Source organism: Mandrillus leucophaeus, unplaced genomic scaffold (genome assembly GCF_000951045.1).
Source record: "Mandrillus leucophaeus isolate KB7577 unplaced genomic scaffold, Mleu.le_1.0 Scaffold925, whole genome shotgun sequence".
Taxonomy (NCBI): Eukaryota; Metazoa; Chordata; class Mammalia; order Primates; family Cercopithecidae; genus Mandrillus; species Mandrillus leucophaeus.
Genome location: NW_012110086.1, coordinates 926,074 through 941,931, shown reverse-complemented (window position 1 = coordinate 941,931; position 15,858 = coordinate 926,074).

The following is a 15,858-nucleotide window of genomic DNA, read 5'->3' as shown; positions in this document are numbered from 1 at the left end:
TTTTTTTGAGATGGAGTCTTGCTTTGTCACCCAGGCTGAAGTGCAGTGGTGCCATCTCAGCTCACTGCAAGCTCCACCTCCTGGGTTCTCGCTATTCTCCTGCCTCAGCCTCCCAAGTAGCTGGGACTACAGGTGCTGCCACCACGCCCAGCTAATTTTTTTGTATTTTTAGTAGAGACGGGGTTTTACCATGTTAGCCAAGATGGTCTTGATCTCCTGACCTCGTAATCCACCTGCCTTGGTCTCCTAAAGTGCTGGGATTACAGGTGTGAGCCACTGCGCCTGGCCATGATGGTGGTATTTTTATGGGAATTGCATTGAATTTATAGATTGCTTTTGGCAGGATGGTCATTTTCACAATATTGATTCTACCCATCCATGAGCATGGGATGTGTTTCCATTTGTGTGTGTCATCTATGATTTCTTTCAGCAGTGTTTTGTGGTTTTCCTTGTAGAGGTCTTTCACCTCCTTGTTAGATATATTCCTAAGTGTTTTATTTATTTGTAGCTATTGTAAAAGGGGTTGAGTTGTTGATTTGATTCTCAGCTTGGTCACTGTTTGTGTATAGCACTGCTACTGATAAATGAATTCAGCAAAATTTCAGGATACAAAATTAACGTACACAAATTGGTAACCCTGCTGTACACCAAGAACTTCATGTTTTTGAATGGCATAAAGGGTTCCAGAGACCAAAAAGTTTTAGAACTACTGGCTTAGAACATACCAGGTGGTGTTCAGAGCCTTTCATGCTTGCAGACGTGCAAGGAGTTCTCCTAGGTGGTGGGTCTGAGGACACAAAGCCCATGGCATCCTGTGATCTGTTAGGATCTGCAAGGCCATGTCAGGATCACTTCAGAAATAATAAGCTGTCTACAAAGTTTTAAAAAAAAAATACACATATCTGCACTGATCGGGATATTGGTTAGAAAAACCATTTCAGGGCTCAAAGTAACAAAATTTTATTTTTCACACTTGCTAAGTGTACATTTCAGGTCATCTGGGCCTATGTTTCACATCCTTTCACTCCAGAATTCAGGTTGACAGAACATCTAACATACAAAGTGCTGTCACTTGCAATGGTAGGGAGAAAGGAATATGGTAAATTGTCCATGTGAAGAGAACTGGCTTCAATTTAAGGGAAAGACCCCCCTGAGAAAAACCGTGTGGCTCTTACACTTACATGGTTTTGGCCTAAGCAAATCTCATGACTTTGCCTGACTTCAAAAAGGTCAGGAACCTGCCATCCTACCATGATACTGTGATCTGGGAAGTAGGAAGGGTGGGATGTGAAGACAGTCAACATCAGGAGCTCTCGTGACTGCCACAATCCTCTTCCTCCATTTGAAACTAAATTCCCATTGATAAAATTCACTGATATCTGATTCTTTAGGTTGTTCATGCACTTTTCATATGTAATTATTGTATACATGCGATTTTGTATTCTTTCCATTTGACATTATTTGTCGTGTCTCTATAGTTCTCATATTCGTAATTTGGATTTCACTGTCAACTTTTATTCTATTAATAAATTATTGTAATTTTAAACATTGCTTGCTTGGGTATTTGGGTAGTAGGCAGCTAGTCTTTCACTATTATAGATGGTTCAGCAACGCACATCAATATATGGAAATACTTTTTAAATAGTATTTATTTGTGCTTACTGAGTCAAGAAGTAAGATGGAGTTTTGTGACGACACGTTACATATGCCAACCATTTCATAAGCTTTTGTGGGTAAGGATCTGGCCTTATTCATTCTGTATCCCCAGAACCTAACAAAATATCTGGTTGGTAGGCATTCAATACTCTTCTACTGAATGAATGACTCTTAGCAGATTGCTTTCTGGAAATCTTATACTAATTTACAATGCTGTCAGTACAGAATTATATTGCTCTAACAGGCTCTTTAATAGTTTGAGCAGTGGTTTTCTCTTCACTAATTTAATGATTAGCAGGTTTAAGCATATTTCCAAAATTCTTCTCTTTTAGTGTTTGTGTTCTCACTTGTGCTCTACTTAGTAAAGTAAATCTGACAATTTCGCTTAGGAATTGTCCCTATATATTTTGTTTTTTAAATATTTGGGGCTGTTGTGGGGTCATTGAGAAAAGAGAACAAACTAGGAATAGGTGGAAGTGGAGGTGGCGGGTCTAGCTGAAGAAGTAAAGCATAGAATTATATTATTATCATCTTCCTCTTCCTCATCAACAGTTATCATTTACTGAATACATTCTGTAAATACTATATCTAGTCCTTGTATTACTGAAAGGTAGATACAATGGTAACTCCATGATGGGGAGAAGATATTGAGGCTCAGAAAAGTTACAATTGCCCAAGACCTCACAGGTAGGAAGAAGCAAGTCAGGTTTTGCATCTATGTTTTTCCGCACTTGGAGCCTGAGTTCCTTCTCACTGCTTCAAGCTGCCTTGCCAGCACTCACAAGAACACGTGGCTGACAACCCGAAGCACAGGGTGGGGAGGACCGCCCTCTTGGGTCAGTGGGGACTGATGTGGACCCATCCACTCTGTGGGCAAGACGTCTGCAGAGGCACTCAAGGAGATGTTGTTCAAATACTAAGGACATCTGACCAGAGGAAGGGCCCTGGCAGCATCTGCAGGAGACTCACTTGAACCTGGGAGGCGGAGGTTGCAGTGAGCTGAGATTGCACCACTATGCTCCAGTCTGGGCAACAGGCAGAGACTCTGTCTCAAACAAAAAAAAAAAAAAAAAAAAAGGAAAGAAAGAAAAGGCTATTTACATGTAAACTAAGTGAATGAACAAAAGTTAAAACCCTGGTCCCTCAGTGACACTCAGTCACACTAGCTAGCTGTCCAGGCCTCGGCCGTGGCCAGTGTGTCAGATGCAGATGCAGAACAAGCCACCGTCTCAGGACATGCTATGGAACGGGGCTTCAGCCCTTGCTTCTCCAGGTGGGCCAGCACGGGCTGCAGCGGCAGCTCCTGCTTCGCCTGGGAGCCTGTGCTGGGATCAGAACCTCAGGCCTCTCCCAGGCTTCCTGCCCTGGAAACTTCAGGCAACAAGACCCCAGGTGCTGCGCCAGCACATCCAGGCTCAGCGACTCTCCTCTCTTCCCAACGGGTCCTGCGCATCTGCTGTGGCTGTAGAGAGCTGTGGACCTGAGTGAGCTGCGAGGCGGGGGGCAAGGGAGAAAGACTAACCTTTCATTTTTCGTCTTTACAGCAAACGTTTCCCCAGTCTATTGCTCTTCCTTTTATTTTAGTTTTGTTCATTTTTTATGAATATATTTTTGGATCCTATTAATATTTAAAAGACTGTGATGGTGGGAGCCTGCCTTGGCTCTTACTTGGGAACAAATCGCATCCCTCCACCCCCCACCCCTCCCGCTTTGGCTCTGTCGCCAGCACCTCTGCAGGCCGCCCTCCTCTGGGTCTGTGATTTCAGCAGCTCAGAGACACGCAGTTTTAGCAGCACCACAGAGGGGTGGAGTGGAAAGACTCTGCGCCCAGCTTCTGCAGAGCAGCTCCACGCACTGTGGGAGAGCAGGGAACTCATATCTGCCCCAGCAGTGATAGGGCCCATCCTGCAGGACTTCATAAATATTTAACAATGAGCACTTTGTAAAAGAAGAGTATTATTAAGGGTGGTGCCGCCAGCCGCTTCAAATGTGCCCCGTATATCAAGAGCTGCTAATGCTCTGTGGACAGAACCCTTTTGCAATAGCCCTAGGCAAATCAACTCCTTATCTTTTAAGGGAGTGGGGAAATAATTTAGAGGAATTTGTAAACATTTCTGACCCTCAGAGGAAGTAAGCTGGATCCTCTCCTAATAGAGAATGGCATTCCAATGAATCATTTATCTAAGACAGAAAAAGCAGTGACCAGAAAGAAAAAATATATATACACGCCTCTCCCACCCCTGCATCCCCGGGATGTCCACGAGCAGCAGCTGCCCGGCCAGTGTTGAGTGAGACTTCTTTTATTCTGGTGCTACCAGATGAATCTCTTATCGCCCTGGAAGCCAGTCCCAGGCCACTTATTTCAACACTCCAACCTTTAATGATACTGGTTCAGTTTTCTTTACTCTATGGATTGGATACACCACATTGCAATTCAAATCACCCCAAACACCACAGTAAGCATGAGGTGATCACATTTCTTCCTAAGTGTAAATGGCTCTCCACAGGGGACGCATTCTGGGAGCTAGGGGCTGGGACAGCATTGCCCTGGCAACTCCTTTTTTCCCCAGATGATCATCACTGGAGGTAAATGCTTGGAAGATTAAAGTCTCCAATCCATGTAGCACAAACTCCTGTTAGCTCAGGAAAATATCCTCCATTGGCCATCTTTAGTATAAACAATATATCACAAGGGACTGTAAAATGAAAGGGGTGTGTGTGTATGCATATCATGCTTATTACATTTTCCCAGTAAAATTCTGCTTTCTTTTATCTCATGATAACCCTCCTTGTGAAGAGTCTGAAAAGTTAAATTGACTAGTTCAAGGTTACCCATATAAGCTCGCAAAACAGCAGTTGGGTGTTAGCTATTATAAAATACTTCCTCCTAAGGCCTACCAGGAAAGAAATTGACTTCAGACCCTTCTGTAGATTGTATTTCTGTAAGAATAAACATTTCCGTGGAACACACCTTTCACATGCAGGAGGAGGATCCTAGACTATGCACCTGAATGTGAGCCCCTGAAGTAAAGTAGGGGTCCATCGGCCTTGTCACAAGTGGTTCTGCATTTCAGTCAGTAAATTGCCCAGAGCATGATCAATTGCCATTTGTTTGCTGGGCACAGGTAGGAGAACATAGAGAAAATGCTGCTGTGCTAACTGAACCACATACCAGCTTATCCCACAAACTTAACCTACATATTCATGAGCAAGCACTTTCCAATGTATATGCTTTATTCCAAGTTGTAATCAAAAAGTTCATTTTTAAGTTAGTTGCTTGGGACCTGGAATAAACTTTCCCATAGAAACGATGTTATAAATAGTGCTCTAGCCTAGCCCACAAATGCACATCTAGCTCAAAATGTGGTACTGGTATTATAGAGTTGCAAGGAAACTTTGTAGAAAACAACAGTGCAATACCCGTAATTAAACCAAACAGTAGAACAATAAGATAAAATGTTTCTCTCCCTCTCCCTCTCTCTCTCTTCCTCTCTCTTTCACATACATACACACACACTCTCTCTCTCTCTCACACATACACACACACGCAAACACAGAAGTTCATTCTTGAGGAAAGTAAGATTAACTGGACAGGAATGAGGAGGTAATGGAGATGGTGCGGTGCTCTTGAAGGAGGCTTTGGGTTATGTCAAGAGCTGTTGAGGCTGATGGTTCAGGCTGCTGAATGCATCTCATTTCACTTCAAAGCTTATGCCTCGCCTTTTGCTTGATACAGGCGTATAGCTGGCACTACTTCTACTTATCCCCCATAATTAAAGTCGGGTTTTGCTTTTCCCTTACTGATTGCGAAAGGGAGCAAGAGAAACAGGGTGAGGCAGGGAGGAAAAGAAGGAGAGAGGCCAGGAAGACAAAAGGGGAGAGCCATTTTCTTGAAGCAACTAAGCAAGGGATCCAAACGAAGAGGAAAAATTAGAAGTTTAAAGAACATCTGTATTTGTGAGTGAAAGATCAGCCCAGAGGTGTCAGATGAATCAATCATAAGATGGAGAGTGGGGAGAGAGGAGGAGAGAGAAGGAGAATATGTCTACTCCCATGAAGAGGGGGCGACACCTTAAGCAGTGTTTCTGCAGGTAGAGGACAGGATCTTTGTTGTTGATTGACACCAGTGAGACAGGGGACTGCCTTGGGGTGAAGCGGGGCAGATAAGGATAATGAACAGCTGCCCCTCCACTCATGAGGGCCCGTGCTAACTTCAGGACCTAAAAGACAGCTCTGACATTACTGGAGGTGAATGGTCTCCTTGTGCGTTATCATCACCATCATTTCTTCCATCATCTAAGTATGTCCCAGTGATCCAGTCTTCCCGAGTGGCCCTCTCCTGTTAGACAGTCCAGCACAGTCCTCTAGATTTCCAAGTCCCCTGGGCTCCCAGTCTCCCTCTCTCTTTCCCTTCCTCCCTCCGCCATCCTAGCTCTGCATTTCTTCACCTCAGTCATCTCCTCATGCCCCAAAGATCCATTCTCAGGGATAGCTGTTTTGGAGAAACGAGGGATGACTCTAAGAGAAACAGTATCAAATTCAATTCCAGATGCCACTATTCCCAAATAGTCACTGACTCATCTGGGAGCACAGGGGCTCCCCTCTCCCCTGTCTTTGGGAATTGCCCTGAAGCCACATTTTGTCCTGTCCTCTATCCCTAGAGCACCTATCATTGTCAGACTACCTAGGCTTCTGGGATGCCTAAGTTCCCTTCCTTTCCGCGCAACTTCCAATAACTTTCAGGACGATACCAACTTATTAGTATGTAAAAGCTTATAATTGTCCCCATCATGCCCATGTGGGGTTCAGTGGGTGCATGTTACCAAGCTTCCCCACTGTCCTCTGCTCACTGCAAGAGAAAAGACAATACCCATGTGAAAGAATTCTCAGAACTGCAGCCACCATGGAGTACAGATCATGCCCTGCACGGCCCTTGCTCTGGGGGCCTCACCCGTTAGTAGGAGGTCCTGCAAAATGGTGGGAACAGGGAGAGAGGTGAAGACAGAATTTTGTCTTCCAAGCAAGATGGAGACGATGACATGGGATGGTTTGTATGAAAGAAACAACCTTGGGGGAAGGGACTCTAGAAGCTCCCAAAGGTCACTGAGTACTCAAGAACTCTGGGCTCTGTTGAAGATCTGGTAAAGACTTAAGAGATGCAAACCTGGAATTCCAGTTTGGACTGTACTGCTTTAAATGTGACACAGCTCTCTGGTCCAGGCTTCTGTTTTATTATGCAGAAGGATTTAATTCTTTTTTGTCTCAATCCTCCACTGCAGACTGGGCTTTGGAGTCTAACCCAAAGGCCTATTAATTGCCTTTCCTAAACAAAAGAGTCATCTTCCCTGAGATAAAACCTCTACTCCCTTATAATGCACGAGTGGATGAAGTCATTTTTTTTTTAAATAGCAATCTTTTGCCCTCAGCTTACACTTATTCTCTGTGTTCCTCTACAATTCACACAGAGCTCCCATATAGTCTCCCCCTGATAACCCTCATCCCAAAAATAGATTCTTATTATTCAGGTAGTAGCTTCTTAATAGTAAAAATATTTTAATCTCCACCGAAAGAAAGTAAAATAGGAAAATATTGCCACCTGGAATACTGGATCAAAGCTGAATGACAGTTGTCTTCCCATGACTGGCTGTTAGACCTGGGGAGGGTGGGAGCAAGCAGGAGGCAGGAAGACTAGGTACTTGTGGGCTGGACACACAGGGTCACCTGGAGCCGGGCTCAAGGGCACTAGGAAATTGACTCTACCTGCCATTGTTAAGAACACAGAACGTGGCAGGTCCTCTTGGCGGCTCTGCAGACCCTCCCTAGTCTTCTTATTCTCTCCAGCCTGATCTCCTGAACCTCCAGCCTGATCTCTTGAACCATGGTGAGTCCTTTATTTTCCTGCCTTTATGGTTTAACTTGGCTGTGTTATGAACTGAATGTTTGTGTCTCCCTCAAAATTGATATGTTGAATTATAACCTCCAGTGTGATGGAGGTGGGGCCTTTGGGAGGTAATTAGAGTATGAGGGTGGAGAACTCAGGAATAGGATTAGTCCCCTAATAAAAGAGACCCCAGAAAGCTCTCTCATCCTCTTTTGCCATATAAGGATGCAGTGAGAAGACGGATGTCTAAACCAAGAAGCAAGAAATGGACCCTCATCAGAACACAGTCTGCTGGCCCCTTGATCTTGGACTTCCAGCCTTCAGAACTGTGAGAGATAACTGTTAGTTATTCATAAGCCACCCAGTTTATGGTACTTCGTTATGACAGCTTGCAATGACTGACAGCTGCCTTCCATTTTCCTCTCCTTACTTCATACTTGGCTTGACAAAGTTGGGTGTGGCAAATAATTTGGGGGTGGGGATTTTTATCTTGAACTTCCCTGACCCTCCAAGTCCCACTGTGGTAACTGAGCAGAAGGCTACCAAGTCTCCTTTTTTGGAATATCTACTTTAAGATTTCATTTGTGAAGACTGAAAAGAGTGAGCTGCAGATTTCATTTTGCTGTTATTTTAGTAGTGAATGCTAAATATAAAAGGATTATTCTGAAAGCAAGTTTACATGAATTTTGTAAAGAAAAAAATACACCAGATCTATTGTCAAGAAAAATATGATTAAGTGATGCAAATGCAATTGACTAATTTGAAATCAATTAATTTGACCTGGCTTACAATAATACAGAGTTACAATACCCCAAAAAATTCCGTTATGTTTTCTTTATAATCACACGTAACTTTAAATGCTCTTCAGAGTGACAAGATAGAAAAATTGAAGTTTTAGTGGAGATGCCAAGATGCAGTAGGTAGAACATTCCAAAGTAAGTGGTCAGACAGTGTAGATTACACAAGGAAATTAATAAAAACTCTGCACAGTGCTACACTTTTCCCGCTTTCAGGATGTAAAGGGTCAAGGGAGGGGATGATGAGTTTTCCTTTACGAATAGCTATCACTATGCTTTCAGACTCAGCCTCTGGGGGTATTGGGTGGAGGGGCTTCCTTCTTTTCCCAAGAGACATTGTGAGGCTGAGTTTCCAGTGGTCAGTGTCAGGGCAAGTGGCCAGAACCTGACTCACAAGGAAAGGTGGAATAGGAGGGTGGCCTCCAATTAGCCTGCACTCCCAGCTAGTCCGAGTGAGCAATGCTTCCTCTGCTCAGACATGGCCATGCCAGAGCAAGAGAGCTGGGCCTGACCTCCTTTGAGTCTTGCCCAAGAAGGCTCCCACCAGAGTGTGAGAGGAATACAATTGTAAGGAGGATCTGTGGGACCTCATGCTGTTCTTTTGCCATGAACATGCACCTTCCCTCAGCTGCCAGGGCCTGATTGCTCTATGGAGAAGGGAAGGATGCCCCTGTTCCTGTGACCATCCTTCCTCCTAGGTTCCTCTGCCCAGCCCCATCAGAGGCTGTCTTCAAGTTCCAAGTGGGTTGGGAGGAAGGTTACTGTCACGCTGGTGCAGGGTTGATCTGATATTAAATTCAGTTCAGAATGGTGATGAAAATCCTAGACTGTATATTCTAATTCCCAAACTCAGTTTGCATTTGTAACTGAAATAGAAGATCCGTTGCTTAAGAACCAATGTGGTATTGAACCAGCCAGCCACAGTGCTGTCATAGAGATTGTTTACTGCCTGTGTTCATTCTGACTGGCCAGTGTGCATACCTGTTTAAGAGTGAGCAAAAATGTCCTGAGCCTGTCAGGATTTTCTTCAAATACAGGTAGATATTATAATAGTGCAAAGAAAAACCTTTGAAAATATTGAATAAAATGTGAGATTTCAAGCTTTTTAGACCGACTTAATGTACTTCAAACTTGTTTACATGCTCTTTTGTATTTTTTTATGTGCTATTTAATATACGTTATTGGTATCATCTTTTGGATTTCAAAAAATAATACAATCTAGCATATGCTGAAATTGGGTAGGAATGAAAGATCACTAAGAGACAGGAGTAATTCAGGAGTTAATAATCATTTAAAACGGTTTTTCAAACTATCAATTATGATCCATTAATTAGCTATGAAATAAATCTAGCAAGCTATGGCTGAGTGTTTTTGTAAGTGAAATTGAATAGATGAAATAAAATAGAAAAAGACAGATTAGAATATAAAATGTCAGAGTACATCCTCCATCATAAGATTAAATGTTATTCAGTGATGCTTTTGTTTGTTATATGTGTATGTGAGTTTATAGTTCTGTGTGTGTTCTGAGCTGAAGCTATAAAATCTATTTCATACTGTGCTTCAGTCAAAAAAATTTTGAAAGCATCTGAATTCCAGCATATACAAAATCCATAAAAAAGAGAGTCAGGAATCAAAGGCATAAAGGCAGCATGAGAAATAGCATAGAACAAGGAAAAGGGAAGAATACATGTAGGGATCAGACAAGTTCCCAGTTTCTGCAGCCAACCCCTTTTCATTCTATTTTTCTAGAGTAGAAGGTAGTGCACTCACCCAGAGCTCCTTAAAAGACATCTTACTCATTTCACCTTTGTCAACAGAAGGAAAGAAGGAAAGGAGAAAGAAAGGGAAGGATAAAGACAAAAGAGAAGGAAGAAAGGGACAAAATTAAAAAGCAAGCATGTTAGTGAGGACAGTGGGGAAACTGTCACCCCCATCCCCCTTTTAAAACAATCTCCACCTACTCAGGATCTGGGGGACGTGTGCCTCTAAAAGCCCACTTTGAAATGAAGGAAGTTCCAAGTTACAATTAATGAACAGCACAAACCACTTTGCAGTGTTGTCACACATGACATATAAAAGGTTTGTGATACTAACGAAGTGATTGCACTATATGGAATGCCCTGGTAATTAACCTTATACACTGTTTTATTGAACACTCATCTTGTGCTGATCAAGGCAAACTGACATGTTTCGATAGAGTTTGCAGGAATATTTCACTACACATAGCATCTTCCCAGGGTTTACATTGACTGAAGAAGACACTACCATGCAGGATGAACTACACTCAGGGCCGCCACTTTGTGCTGAGTTTAGGTGGCACCTTTCCCAGTGCATGCGACACGAATGGCGCTCCCTGGAGTCCTGAAATGCAGTGGTCCTGACTACGCACAGCTGCAGCTCCAGGGCTTCTGCCACAGTGCCCCCTGATGGCCAGAACCCCACCTGCATCTGGGCATTGAGTGCCGGGTATTGATTTTTGCCTCTACAGCGGGTCCCAGCTTAGTCTTCATGTGCTCCCACCATGGCCTTCTCCTGGGCTGCTGAGGTCTCTTGACTTCCAGGTAGTGAGTATGGCCTCATTTTTAGAGTATCCCTAAGTCATCTGGTGGGCCTGATTCCAAGAAAATCTTTTTTTTTTTTTTTTTTTTTTTTTCAGTCCACTGCCAACAAAAGCCTCACCCTATCTCCTCCCTCAAGTGTATTTTTTCAACGCCTGGGGAAGCCTCCAGAGCATCTGCAGTCAAACCCCTTCCAGCACGCCCAGCTCTCATTGACCTTCCTCTCAGCACTTAGGTTTTGCACCACCTAATTGAGCTCTCATTAACTGCTATCTGTGCTGCTCACTGTAGTTTCATGTATTGCTGTTAGTCTTGGCTCCTTAGAGTGTGAATCCCACAGTCTTTGGTATCCTTTGCAGCAGCCAGCCCCCTGCAGTGCCTGAAAGTACTAGCCACACCTAGAGGTCAGTGGCAAGGAATTGGTTCTTTGAGCATCCTCCTCTTTATGTGTGAAAAGTGACTTCAGGACCAATGGATCCCCTTTGGAGAACTTATGAATGCTTTGATCATGGTTTCTGAAAACATGAAACGGAAAAAAAAATTTAAAAATATAAATATATATATATGTGCTTTGCACACATAGGTTTTCTTAACACTGACCATTACCCTATTTGGTAGGTATTTTTTTCACCACAGTTTAACTGAAAAAGAAATGGAAAACCAAAGAGGTTAATTTCTCCAAAGTTGTACATCTAGCAAATGGCAGAGCCTGGACCCCAAGTCTGTACTCCTCAAGAAAATACTGTCTCTCATGTAGGTTATCCCTGTCTTAAACTTTAAATAACTAAGGTTTAAATGCCAAGGAGTCATTCCAGTTCCCCAGGAGGCCTGAGGACATTCCTTCCAGGGAACTATTAGCTAGTTATCCAGGAGCTAGAAGAGCTTCAGGCTGTGTCCCACGGTCTCACAGTGGGCACAGGTCTTTCATAAGAAAATCACCTGTAACCATCAGGATGCCAGAAAGGCAATGGAAAAAGACATGATTCAAGTGAGTCACAAAATCTGGAGGAAAATAACAAAGAAATCCAGATTCAAAAGATTTAAACCAACAAATGAAGATACAATAGAAGGTGAAGTCATTGAGGAAACACACGAAGCTGGTCAGAATGTATGGACAGCTTTCTACAGACCTGATACTCTCTTAGAAGGGCTATGGGCTCATTGCTACAGGAAACAGAACTCAAGGTATACATGGCCAGAAGTCTAGGTACTGCCAAACCCAAGTGAAGCTACAATAATGATTTTAAAATTGTATTGAGCATATATTATGCTGAGCACTGCATTCAACTTTTAATTTATGTATCTTACCTAAACTAACGAAAACCTGGTGAGGTTGATTGCATCCACAAATGGGCATTGGTCTTCCAGCCAATAGGAATACAGCAGTGAACAAAAGAGACAACACTCTCTTTCCCGTTGGAGTCTACATCCTCAGAGGAATGCATTATTAGAAGTAAGATTATTCCTATATGACAGATAAGTAACCCAAGGCTTACAAGGGTTAAGCAACTTGTCTGAATCACACAGCTACTTGATTGCAGAAGGCTCAGGTTTAAATCCAAATCTGTCTGACTCCAAAGCCCACATCGAGATCCACCCTCCACTATCTGCAGCTGCACTTGGAGTACAGTGCCAGTTTATACACATCTAGATGTGTATAAGAGACAACTCCCACCCTCCACTATCTACAGCTGCACTTGGAGTACAGTGCCAGTTTAGCCAACTATAAGATCCCACTGTCCATTATCTTACTCACTCCCACCCTCCACTATCTACAGCTGCACTTGGAGTACAGTGCCAGTTTAGCCAACTATAAGATCCCACTGTCCATTATCTTACTCACTGGAGCATTATACACACAGTCTTTATTGTCCATTCCGGCCCTTGATCATATTGTCATTTACTCTTTTCTAAAAGTTTCATGGATGTAAGACTTGCTTGCCAACCTACATTGAAAATTCCTAGAAGGTTGGACAAGATAATATATTCTGCAGTATTCCCCAGAGGACCTAGTATCTTACAGGGCTGGGCAGATGCATTTCACACAGGTTTTAAGCACTTGTGAATATGCCAGGGCATAGTATTCAGCACCATGGAAAATTTTTTAAAAAATCAAATAAAATATTGCCCTTGCCATCCACAGTCTTATAACTGAGTGGCCATGTCATTAAAAATTGACTGATGGAACTGTAGTTTCAACAAATCCTGTTTTTGAGAATTCATGAAGGACTGGATAAGGTTTCCAAAGACAAGAAACAAATAAATGCAATGTATGTGTTAAAAAGGCAGGAAGGCGACTTGGAAAGTTAGAGATTGATAACAAAACCTAATTTTCCTATGAGAAAGCTCTCAGGGCAAATCAAAAGAGAATCAATTGGGAGACAGAAGAACCGCAGAGTGCTGGGAAATACCAATGTGGCTTTGAAAGAAGCACATTGTGTCTGACCCATCCGGGTTACTCCTACCTCAAAGAAAAAGATGATTCTTGTAGAAGTGATGACACAATAAACATATTAGAGCTCAAGTACAGGAAGCTTGTTGATTCTGCCTATGTGACATCCTCATAAATAAGCTAACAAAATACAGCCTAGGAGACTGCCCTAGAAGGTGGGTGCACTCAGATGACTGTGATAACCAGCCAGCTGTCGGCCCAAGAAGCCAAGAAAGAGGCACTGGGGAGGAATGTGTCCTGAGTCCTGAAGTATGTACAACTTCCACTGATGACGTGCGTGACAGGAGCGAGGATGGGCTTATTCAGTCATGGGTGGCACTGGAAATGGAATGCAGGCAGCTTCCTGTTGAACTGGCCTGGAATTCTCTATGGCTCAGGCAGGTCATTAAAGAAATAGTTGAAAATGGGAACAGGTTAAATTATAATAAAGAAAGCATGTAGGGAAAATTTAACTTCTGATCCTTCTCTTTCTCTCTTGATTTTACTCCTGGGAGCCAAGGGCAAAGGAAGCCTTCACTTGAAACCAGGGGCTTGGATATGCAAGGGTTGCCTGGCTTTCGACTGGGAGTTGCTGTACTGGGACCTTGGTTTTCTCATCTGTGCAATGGGGTAACAGTTAACCTGCTGCACAACCATCACCATGTGTGGATTAGCTCATTATTGATCATTCGAGACCCTAAAAATGCCAAGTGTTGCATAAATGCTAAGTATTATTATGCTTCACGTAAAGGGCAAAGATTTTGACTTGGAAAGAAAATGGGAGGAAAAATTACAGAAGATAGAACAAGAACACACAGGAGAGAAGCTATTAGCCAGTTTAGGGAGTACAACTGCAAGGGCTTGAGCATCATAAAACATCTGTGGTCATTTCCACTCACCTCTAGTTGCCGTGAGGGAGAAAGCAGTCTGTTGTCTTTAAGCAAAGAATAAGGAAAAGCAATAAAGTGAGCATTTGCCCTTGACAAGGTCAAGGAAATCTCTCAAATCTCATACAATTTAGGATGTTCTAAATGAAGAAATTACTTAATCTACCTGGAGGACTGTAGCCATTACATAAACCAACGTAAACAAGCCTCCAAAATCCAGCAACGAAGGATGCTTTGGTTCCATAGCAGACAGCTTGAAATTGACAAGTTTCCTAGGCTGCCCTTGAAACTCAATTTTCTGACACTCAGTTCATCCCAAATTAATGGAGACCCCTGTTCAACACCCAAAGCTGCCCTTTTGCGTTGCCCTCAAGAGCCCTTCCTGGGGTATAAAGAAGGCCATAAAGACAAATTCTAAATGTTGTAATATGATGGGGTGACGTCAATTAAATAAAATGCATTGATCTCAGTTAGAGGAGGGGAAGGGGCACTATAAATAAGTATTCCCCCGTTGGTCAGCTGCGCTACAAAAGGGTCAAAGGGATTAGGGGTGGAAGTTGCTTTGCAAGCCAATGCCATATGCAAAATAGAAACAATTTTCCCCATTTTTTTCCTCCCTAGTACCAACCACCTGCTATCTGAGGCATCCCTCTAATAAATTAAAAGAGCCTTGTCAAGTAGCTCATTCTATTATTAACTAGACATGTGTCTCTCCCAGGCTTCCTGGCAGATCAAGAAGACTGTCTGCTTTCTCCACAGGGTCCAAGGGCCACTTAGCTGAGCTCAGCAGCCTTCATGAAAGAAGGACAAGGAAGATAATGGCCTTAATTTGGCCAAGTAGCCCAGAAGAGGTCCAGTGCTAAACTGTGTGATCACAGTCAGCGTCCTTTTGGTGCTGTCCCTCCCAGGCCACTCAAGGAAGCTGGTGCTGGCTGTGGGTCTGGGCAGTAGGTGAGTGAAAGTGATACAATTTGGGCCTGAAATATCCTATCTGAAGACCCATTGGACTTTTTACCTGACTACATAGCTCTGGAGACCTAATAGAGAATTAATGTTCTGTCCTTGCAACCTAGTTGTCACAGGATAATACAGAACAAATTAGCACATGCCCAGGCTACAAGGAAATCAGGACAGACAAAAACGAGACAGGCAGGATTCTAGACTACATTTTTGAAATGTGACCTCTCCTAAGACAGTTTGATGGGTCATTTCTGGGCACTTTGGTTTAGAAATAAACGTATATCTTTTTTTTTCTTTTTTCTTTTTTTTTTTTTTTGAGACGGAGTCTTGCTCTGTCACCCAGGCTGGAGTGCAGTGGCATGATCTCGGCTCACTGCAAGCTCTGCCTCCCGGGTTCACACCACTCTCCTGCCTCAGCCTCCCAAGTAGCTGGGACTACAGGTGCCCACCACTGCGCCTAGCTAATTTTTTTTTGTATTTTTAGGAGAGAAAGGATTTCACCGTGATCTTGATCTCCTGACCTCTTGATCTACCCACCTCAGCCTCCCAGAGTGCTGAGATTACAGGCGTGAGCCACCATGCCCGGCCCAATAAATGTATATCTTCTTATGTCATGTTGGCAGGAAGAGAAAGAGGAAAGAAACAGTCAAGATGTCAGGAATCAGAAATGAATGCAGATGGGAACGTT